General features: G+C 43.6%; 1 pseudogene; it reads left to right on the top strand.

The window, feature by feature from the left end:
* The first annotated feature begins 646 nt into the window (after window positions 1–646).
* LOC114502166 lies at window positions 647–746 on the top strand (annotated as a pseudogene).
* Window positions 747–8,034: the final 7,288 nt, after the last annotated feature.

The following is an 8,034-nucleotide window of genomic DNA, read 5'->3' as shown; positions in this document are numbered from 1 at the left end:
AGATGAGTTAATATATGAAGGCCAGCACTCAGTAAGGGTCTGCTGTTATTATCTCTGCATTCTGCATTTCAGCTTCAGATGGACACAGGCCACCGAGCTCATGTTTGTTTTGCTCGTCTCACCAGCCTCCTCAGAGGTGTTTATTGACCACCTACATTTGAACTACATAAGCACTCCCTCATCCATTGTTTTCCTGCATCGGTCTTTAAAGCAAAAGGAGTGTGGTCTCAGTTAATGGCTCCTCTTGTATCTAAGCAAGACTTTGTTGAAACCCTTTAGAGACTGTGCATCTCTGATCATCAGACGTGGGGCCAGGAACACAGAATGGGAGAAGTAGAGTTTGAAAGGCCAGTTTAGCTCCGCAGACTGCAGCTGCCTGGTCACAGATGACAAAAAGAAAAACCTGCTTCTCTTTTTGACTCGGGCCTCATCACATGGCCACTGAATCCTGCCCTGACCCACAGTGATTTTCAGTCCCTTTGGCATGAGGCTCGGCCACCCTAACCCCAACACTCCTGGAAATTCTTCTAAGGAAGTTCATCTCGAACCTTTCCTTAGAATGGCTTCTTCTGCCACATCCATGGTTCCTTATGCTCCCTTGATTCTCACCTTAAGAAAGTCTTAAAAGATCTTTTTGTGTGTGTGTGTGTTTTGGCAGCACATATACTAAAACTGGAAGGATACAGAGAGGATTAGCAAGGCTCCTGAGCGAGGACATCCACATTTATGACGAGTTCCATAAAAAAATCCCTTTTCTCTCTCCATGATGCCTGTGCACACAGGTCACGTGAGCCCATGGTAAGACAACAGCCACCCACAAGCCAAGAGAACAGTCCTCAGGATGAGATCTGCCTTGCCTGCAGTTTGCCTTGGTCTTCCTAGCCTCCAGAACTTTCTGTGCCGAATGAAGTAGAGAACAGACTGAAGCTGGGCTAAGTAGGGTCAGGAGACAAGTCAGAGGCTTATGTGCAATAGCTAAGGAAGCAGGAAGGGTTCCCTTCTCCTGAGTGATTGAGTTGAACACCCGTGAGTTGGGACTCCTTATTGTGAAGAAGAGGAGCAGGTACCTCCAGATGAAGCCTGGAAAGGAAAGTGGAATCAGGAAAGAAAAGGAAGTGTTTCCACAACCTCTGGTCCCACTCACAACACTGGTCTTTTTGGTTAAGTGTATCAATTTTCAGTCAGTTTTGGTTACATCATTTACAGTTAAAGCATCACAACATTCCAACAACAAAAATCTTAAGCAGGAAAACTCTTACTTTGGGGATGAGAAACAGTCAGTTTGAGTGTCTACTTTATCCATTTTCTAGCCTTTTTCTAGCTCAATAAGCACAAACTGTTTTAGATGGCAGGGAGTGTTCTAGCCTGGGAGAAGAAGCCAGGAGCTGAACAGCATGTGAGGCAGAGGGCAGAGGGAGAGCAGTGTTGTTGCCCTGGGTTTGAGGGCACATCTGGGACCACCGGGAGGAGCCAGTCATGCTCATGGCAGGATAGGTTAACCACTTCGGGGTGTGGACCAAAAAGGGGTCTCAGGGAAAGTAAACTCATAGAGAGATCTGATCATAAATTCCTAACTGGGCAGCCATGCCCCAAGCCTAGAACTTTATAGTAAATGTTTATCTTTGCTCTTCCTCTTTAATCTCAGATGCATAAAAGAAAGTGCAAAACTTCTTCTCTGGAGCGTTTGAGATCTTGCTTCCCTGTAATTGTCATCAGTTTTGACTCAAACTCTTAGAAGAATTCTCGACAGGTTTGAATGTTCCTTACATCAATGAGGATAACCTAAACCTTCCCTCCAGCTGCAAGGCACTGGTCCAAAGCCTGGCTCCATACCTGTAACTGCACAGTGTCCTGTCTGCACAGTGGGGTTAAGTGAAAGCATTCTGTGCTTAACACGGTGCCACACAGGCTTTGATTGGCTTCAGGAGAATGTTAAGTAGACTTTTCCAGTGATTGACCCAAGAGTCCAGCCCATGCTCTGAATTCAATGGACATGTGTGGAAAGCCTGCCTAGAAAATGAGATCCCAAGGAAAAAAGACTCTGCATTTCAGGACAGGCCCAGGACACACCCAGGGCTGTCTGCTCTGGAGCCCCAGAGCTTCTTCCTGGGCCTGTCAACCAGTCTCCAGTTTGGTGAATCAGGGGTGGGGGTTGTAGCTATGGCCAGCCCATAGCTTCACATTCAAACTCTTCTACCAAGCCTGACTTCTAACGACTTACTCATTTAGAGAAGTGACTTGTTCATCGGTTAGTCACGCCTATCCTCATGCTGTATGTCAAGAATGACCAATAAAGAAGCATTTGAGATGTTGCTCCCTGACTCAAATGCAAGTTGAGGAGGCTGTGTGGATTGTTAGTGTTCCTTTCTCTAAATGAACACCATTCTGAGTCTCTAGCCTTTCCTCCCATCGGCTGGCACAACACCGCTGAATTACCTGCACAAAGAGCCCCCGTCTGAGCATGGCTGAAAGCCTTTGGCACTCTTGTAGCAGCTTGGACATTTTACATTCATAAAATGAGGATTTGGACTTTGAAGTAGCTGCTTGTTTTTTTCTTTTTCTCTCCCAAGAACGGATGTAGTAAATCTCTAGCCAAAGGCATACGGATCCTTTCACAAGGCCAGCCCGTCAAGATCTTTGAGGTGACCAGCACATAATCAGGTGCATGACATCAATGTGGAGTCACTTTTTAAAAAATTGTACTCACTTTAAGTAATATGTTGTAAAACCCCAAACTTCTGCTTATGCTTTTAAGTCCAACTGACAACTCCCATTATTCTATTTATAAATCTAGTTAATTTTAACAATCACTTTTAAAAGGGCTTTTCAAGTTTTGTTAATTAAATACCCTTCTATATTTTAAACAGATTTATACATTTAATATATTTGGTTTTATTTATAAGCACTGCAAATACCTAACAATCAGAACATTCCCAAACACTAAAGCAATTCTAATAAGTATAATAAAGGAAACAAAAATATAGTGCATCTCGACTTCTCATAAACATTCCAGTATTATTTACAAACCTAGTAAAATCTCAAATCCAAACAATTACTCAATTACTCACTTTAAATTGGAATCAAGAGACTGATATATTATTTAATACTAACTCCTCTTATTACAAACACTCAGGATGGCCAATATACGCAAGTTGTTGCAAAACCTAATAGAGATGTATTAATAATACTTTATTTGAACCCTTTTTGAGGTCAAAAGACATGTACTCATGGAGGAAACAGTCAAGCCAAATCAGCAGGTTGTCGTTCCGCCCTCAGTGGGCTGAGGTTACAGCACACAGGTTTTCCTGTGGGCATGGGCTCCTCAGATGTGTTCAGTTCTCTAACAAGAGCTTCAAGTCTGCAGGAGGTTGGAATCTCGGGGGTCAAGGTGTCCCCTCCCCCAAGTTTCTCACCTGCCCTGAGTCTGTAACTCCTTACTCCTAGGTTGTGTTACTTGTTTATTGTCCAATACTGTCTAGATTCCCCATCCCAACATAATTTCCCTGTCTGTTAGGGCCACAACTCAGACAGCTGTTAAATGGCACCCTGTTGGAATCTGTGTTTCTTTAACGGCTTTATCTAGCTCTACACTCAGAAAACAGAAGTCATGCTAAGGCAGCAGGTGGATGGATGATGTGACTGGGAGAGGGGTACAGGTGTCTTCTGCACTCCACCTCCAAAATGTCTTTGCTACTGCCACCAACCCAGTATCTGCATGGGGGAGGGACATGGACTCTTTATCCAGAACCACAGGTCTGTATTCTTTGTTGTGGTTTCCTCTCCATCTTTCACCTATAGGACCCCTGGCCCTGGGAAATTTTCAAGGTGCAATGGTGAGTGGGATCACTTTACTCTCCTTAAATTCCCTGGTCACAAATACTTTATTTAAGTGCCTGGAACCTCAGCTGTAACCTGGCAAGAATTGTCCCTAGATGCAGCGATGGGAGGTTGTACCAATTTGTGTTCAGGCTGCTATTACTCAGGTGTGTGAGCGTGGTTCAGCTAAGGGGGCCTGAGGACCTTGGAGTCCAGAGGTGTTCTGTTTTCTACTATGTGTTAGTGCTGGGGCCATGTGCAGGACTATTGGTAGCCTGCCTCTTGCCCTGGGGTCTCTACTGGGCTTGTTTCAGCCACAGCAGACACTGTGGGCTGCCTGTGAACTTCCAGTTCCCACCAGGGTGTCAGTCTCATGCTTCAGTAGTAGATGACCTTGGAAAAGTCATTACTTTTCGCCCTGTGCCAGTGAGAGAGCTGGTTTCCAAGTGCAGAAACTCCTTCTTTAGCTTTGGTAGGAAGAAAGTGTGCAATGCAATGGCCCTTGTGCTCTGAATGCCTACTGGGTGCTGGGCACTCCAGGGAGAGGAAGAAATCAAGATTCAACCCTCATTTAAGGAGAGTACCTGGCCCAGCCAGGATCACACACGCTGTGAGACGTAAACAGCAGCCATGTTCCCCAGGTTGTGCAGAGCCAAGTGCCCCTTAGTACGGACAGGTGTTTGTGGTGTCAGAGGGAATAGTCTCAGGCCTTGGAGCACTTTCTGGTAGCATCTCATGAGACTACTGTTCCAAGTGGCACACCTGGGAAATGATGCTGTATTTTTTTTTTTACATACATGCTCGAAATCATGTGTGGAGCACAGCTTGGGAGCTAGACAGGCCTTGGTATCCAGAGCAGGCTCTTCTGGTCACTCAGAAGGGTGGAATGGCAACAGTCCTTGTAGTGTTTAGAGAGAAATGATTCCATCCAAGTGTCCAACTTTTGGTCCCCTGAGAATAGGATATATGTCCTGGTTACCTTCGTGTCCTCAGTCCAGCATGTGGCATCAGCTCAGAGTATGTTTGTCCTGTGACTTCTTCCTGTCATGTTACAGGCAAGGATGACACTGGATAAAGAGACCATGTGCTTCCCTACTTATGGACGGAATACTGCCTTCTCAATGGTAATACCAAGGCTTGGCCATTCTAGTGTTATTTTTCAAACTTGTGGTACAATACACACCACATAAAATTTACCATCTTAAAAAATTTTACCTTCTTGATCTTTTTTTTTTTATTTTGAGATTATGTTTATTAAAGCTGGGGACAGTGAAATAAGGAAGGGCTTAGGATAGAAGAAGCAACAGGAGAGGGCCTAGCCTGGGCTGCTTTGGCTCCTTAGAAATGTTATGGGAAAGAAGTGAGCCATGCTGGGCGGCTATTAGCTCATGAAGAGTCAGAGAAAGGTGGGCCTTGGAGACAAGGTCAGGGGTTTAGACCAGGATGAGCTGCCACTACCCATTGCTCCTTTTCTTGCAGTCTCACTGGGACCCCTGGCTTTTAGGAGATGCATACCTGTGTGGGAAGAAGATGATGATTTTTAAGTGTACATTTTTAAGTGTAATAGTGTTAAGTACATTCACATTGTTGTGCGGCCAATCTTTAGAACTTTGTCTTGCATAACTGAAACTTTGTACCCACTAAACTCTCTACTCTTAATTCTACACCAGCCCCTGGCTACCACAATTCTACTCTCTGTCCCTATGAACTTGACTACTCTAGGTATCTTATATAAGTGAAATCATGTAGTATTTGTTCTTTTAAAAATATTTTAGTTATTTATTTTTTAGACAGAGGGGAAAGGATGGAGAAAGACAGGGAGAAAAACATCAATGTGTGGTTGCCTCTCACTCACCCCTGCTGGGACCTGGCCCACAACCCAGGCATGTGCCCTGACTAGGAATCGAACCAGCGACTCCCTGGCTCACAGGCTCGCGCTCAATCCACTGAGCCACACCAGCCACGGCAGTATTTGTTCTTTTGTGACTGGCTATTTTCACTTAGCATAATGTCCTCAGGGTCCATCCATGTTGTAGCATATGGCATGATTTCTTTCCTTTTCAAGGCTGAATAATATTCCATTGTATGTTTATACATACTACATTTTACTTATCCATTTATTTGTCAAGAAACATTTGGGTTGCTTCCACCTTTTGACTATTGTGAATAGTGCTGCTATGAACATGAGTGTGCACATATCTCAGGAATAGGAGATCTGCTTTTAATTCTTTTGGATATATACCCAGAAGTAAAATTGCTGGCTCGTATGCTAGTTCTGTTTTTATTTTTTAAGTATATTTTATTGATCATGCTATTACTGTTGTCCCTTTTCTCCCCCTTTATTACCCTCAGCCCTGTACTTCCATTCCCTCCAGCATTCCTCCCCCTTAGTTCATGTCCATGGGTCATACATATAAGTTTTCAACTTCTTCATTTCCTATACTATTCTTAACCTCCCCCTGTCTATTTTGTACCTACCATTTGTGCTTCTTATTCCTTATACCTTTTCCCCCTCTTTGCCCCTCCCTCTCCCCACTGACAACCTTCCATGTGATCTCCATTTCTGTAATTCTGTTCCTGTTCCAGTTGTTTGCCTAGTTTTTATTTATTTATTTATTTATTTATTTATTTATTTTTAGGTTTGGTTGTTGATAGTTGTGAGTTTGTTGTCATTTTACTATTCATAGTTTTGATCTTCTTTTTTTTAGATAAGTCCCTTTAACATTTCATGTAATAAGGGCTTGGTCATGAGGAACTCCTTTAACTTTACCTTATCCTAGAAGCATCTTATCTGCCCTTCCATTCTAAATGATGCTTTGCTGGATAGAGTAATATTGGATGTAGGTCCTTGCTTTTCATGACTTTGGGTACTTCTTTCCAGCCCCTTTTTGCCTGTAAGGTTTCTTTTGAGAAATCAGCTGATGGTCTTATGGGAACTCCTCTGTAGTTAACTATCTTCTTTTCTCTTGCTGCTTTTAATATTCTCTCCTTATCTTTAATCTTGGGTAATATAATTATGATGTGCCCTGAGTGTTCCTCTTTGGGTCCAACTTCTTTGGGACTCTAAGCTTCCTGGACCTGGAAATATGTCTATTTCCTTCACAATACTGGGGCAATTTTCCTTCATTATTTTTTGAAATAAGTTTTCAATTTCTTACTCTTCTTCTCCTTCTGGCACCCCTGTGATTTGGATATTGGAATGTTTAAAATGATCCCAGAGGTTCCTAAGCCCCTCCTCACTTTTTAAAAGATTTTTAAAAGATTTTTAAATTTTATTTATATTTAGAGAGAAGACAAGGGAGGGAGAAAGAGAGGGAGAGAAACACCAATGTGTTGTTGCCTCTCATGTGACCCCCACTGGGGACCTGGCCTGCAACTCAGGCATGTGCCCTGACTGGCACATCGAATCAGTTACCCTTTTGTTTGCAGCCTGTGCTCAATCCACTGAACTACTACACCAGCCAGGGCCTCAATTTTTTTGAATAATTCTTTCCTCATTCTGTTCCAGTTGAGTGTTTATTTATTTCTTCTGCTCCAAATTGTTGATTTGAGTCCTGGTTTTCTTCCTTTCACCATTGGTTCCCTGTATATTTTTCTTTATTTCACTTCTTCCTTTCTTTTGCAGCTGTACTCAATTATTTCTGTGAGCATCCTGATTACCAGTGTTTTCAACTCTGAATCTGATAGGTTGTCTATCTCCCCAGTGCTTAGTTCTTTTTCTGGGGTTTTGATCTGTTCTTTCATTTGGGCCATATTTTTTTGTCTCAGAGTACCTGTTATATTGTAAGAGCCAGAGCCTTAGGTATTTGCCAGGGCAGGGCAACCCACTTCACTGCGTTGTGGTGCTGTATATGGGGGAGGGGTCAGAGAGGGAAAAATGCTTTCTTGGCTTTTGCCCCACTTTCAGTCACTACCCCTCTTCATCCAAGCAAATTGTGCCCTTCCAGGTGCTTCCTGGTGCTGATTCCTGGATGGTTGGGCTTGTGTATGTTCTAGGACCCCATGGGCACCTTCAGTGAACTGTCCTGTGAGACTGGCAGTTTATCCCACAGCCTCAACCCCCACAAATTTTTACAGCCAGAGGTTTTGAGGCTTTAGTTTTCTGCACTGGAACCCTGGTTTGTGTGGTCTGTCTCGCTGCCCAGTTGTTCCTCCTGGTTTATCCACACTCGAATGTGGGACTGCCCAGTCAGTCAGCCACCACCTTGCCACATTCCC

This window comes from Phyllostomus discolor, chromosome 7 (assembly GCF_004126475.2).
Source record: "Phyllostomus discolor isolate MPI-MPIP mPhyDis1 chromosome 7, mPhyDis1.pri.v3, whole genome shotgun sequence".
NCBI classification, from domain to species: Eukaryota; Metazoa; Chordata; class Mammalia; order Chiroptera; family Phyllostomidae; genus Phyllostomus; species Phyllostomus discolor.
The sequence above is the reverse complement of the archived record's forward strand: the minus strand, read 5'-3'. Positions and strand labels throughout refer to the sequence as shown.